This window comes from Pundamilia nyererei, unplaced genomic scaffold (assembly GCF_000239375.1).
Source record: "Pundamilia nyererei isolate P.nyererei 1_Seehausen unplaced genomic scaffold, PunNye1.0 scaffold00001, whole genome shotgun sequence".
NCBI lineage: Eukaryota > Metazoa > Chordata > Actinopteri > Cichliformes > Cichlidae > Pundamilia > Pundamilia nyererei.
The window spans coordinates 12,403,787-12,405,711 of NW_005187402.1; the positions used below are offsets into that span (position 1 = coordinate 12,403,787).

General features: G+C 39.7%; 1 pseudogene; it reads left to right on the plus strand.

The window, feature by feature from the left end:
* The first annotated feature begins 1,332 nt into the window (after positions 1-1,332).
* Positions 1,333-1,925, plus strand: part of LOC102204141 (protocadherin gamma-C3 pseudogene) — a 3,354-nt pseudogene continuing 2,761 nt past the window's right edge.

Sequence of the window (1,925 nt, forward strand, 5' to 3'; positions counted from 1 at the left end):
CTCAAGAGTGACGTAGTGGTCTTCCCCGCCCCGTTTCCACCTGTAGATGCAGAACTGATCAGTATTAACGAAGGAGACACTTTTACCAGGACTCAGACTTTACCTAACAAAGAAAAGGTAAGCATATGGATGAATTAAGTATTTCTAATTGCGCATCTTGTGTGATGGGTGTAAATTAACGGTCAATGGATAAAGTTTTCTTAAGCTATCTAATTTTTGGTCTATCCTGCCCAAGTAGGGAAAAAAAACTGCAATTTGACTTAAATACAGAAATACTACGAGTGTAGTACCTTGGAATAAACTGTAACTAGCTCTGGTTTCTTGTGATGCTTTTCCCATCTAAATTAGTGGTGCATGCTGGATCATATTTTTTTCCTTGCAAATTTCAGAACACTTCGGGATTTGGTGCATCCAACTGTCTTGTGGGGTTTGGAACACGGTAGTCTTCAACGTAGCACAGTAGAATAAAACGCTGCTTTTAATGTCTTACATTGGATTTTTAAATCCAATTTAAATTTAAATTTAAAATTTTTTTGTGTAGCCAGAGTGACGTTCTAACTGAGAACGGTAAGGAGCATCGAGAAATCATGCATGTTACTCCCAGAAACGTGTGGAATACATGTTAATTGATGAATTTTTCAATCAGCAAATAATGAGGCAGATGTGCTTTTTTGCATTCATGTAGAGTATTTTCAGATTAAATCGCAATTTTTATATTCAGTATCCCTGGACTTTGTCTGTGATAGGACTCCATAGACGTGAAAAAAGAATGATCCGATGAACCCTGAAAAACCAAAAAAAAAAACCAAAAACGTTTATCGATTTTTTGTGTGTCGGAAATTGTCTTCGAATTTCAAAGCTCTTTAGTGCAGGAAAATCGCTCAGCAGTTTTCTTTAGTTAGCTTTAGTGTGAAAAGACCTTCCTGAAAAATGAGTGGAATGACATGCGGTCACAATGTTGGTGAATGTGGTGAATGTTTCAGCGTAAAAGCAGTAGGACTGGCATCTAAACTGCTGTAGAACTGAAGTGTAATGACATGTTGGAAGTTGAGTGCAGTCCTTCCGATTGTCCACACGGGGACATTGTAGACCATCACATTTAAATTCTCTCTGTAGGGTCTCGGTGCTCCTCCCAGATTCAGAGGATGATGATGTCTCTCAGGCGATTCAGACAAAGAGATTTAGAGGGCGAACGAGAACGGGAATGAACACTGATTATGTTTATAGGAAATATGCCAGAATAAACGTGGGCGCCTTTGGTTTTTTCTGAGGTTTGACTGTTTCATGATAAACGCCGTGACTATTTTACACCTTTTCTTGTTGAATGTAATTATGACTGGATCCGGCAGATCGAGCTGTGTGTGGATATATCTCGTCTTCGTGCTGCTGGATTGTTACTCTGAAACGGTTTCTGGGCAGCTCTCTTACCCCGTCTCAGAGGAGGTGAATCTGGGGACTGTTGTCGGAAATGTCGCGAAAGATCTGAACATCAATGTCCAGGATTTGGGGCCCCGCATGTTTCAGATCGTTGCTGGATCAAAGAGGAAATATTTCGAGGTAAATCTAAAAACTGGAGCCCTCTATGTTAACGAGAGAATAGATCGAGAGGAGCTTTGCGGTGATGAGCCCAAATGCTCACTCAGTGTAGAAGCTGTTATTAATAACCCTCTGAAACTGTATCGTGTTGAAATTATTATTTTAGATGTGAATGATAATTCACCTTCATTTGAAAGCACGTCACAAGAAATCGACATTTCTGAGAACACAGCGGCAGGAATGAAATTTCCTCTGCATCAAGCACACGATGCAGACGTGGGAAAAAATTCTGTAAATACCTACAAGCTGAGTCAAAATGAATATTTTTCATTGACTACACATAAAGAAGAGGGTGTAACTCCTGAGTTGGTGCTTCAGAGAGTTTTAGA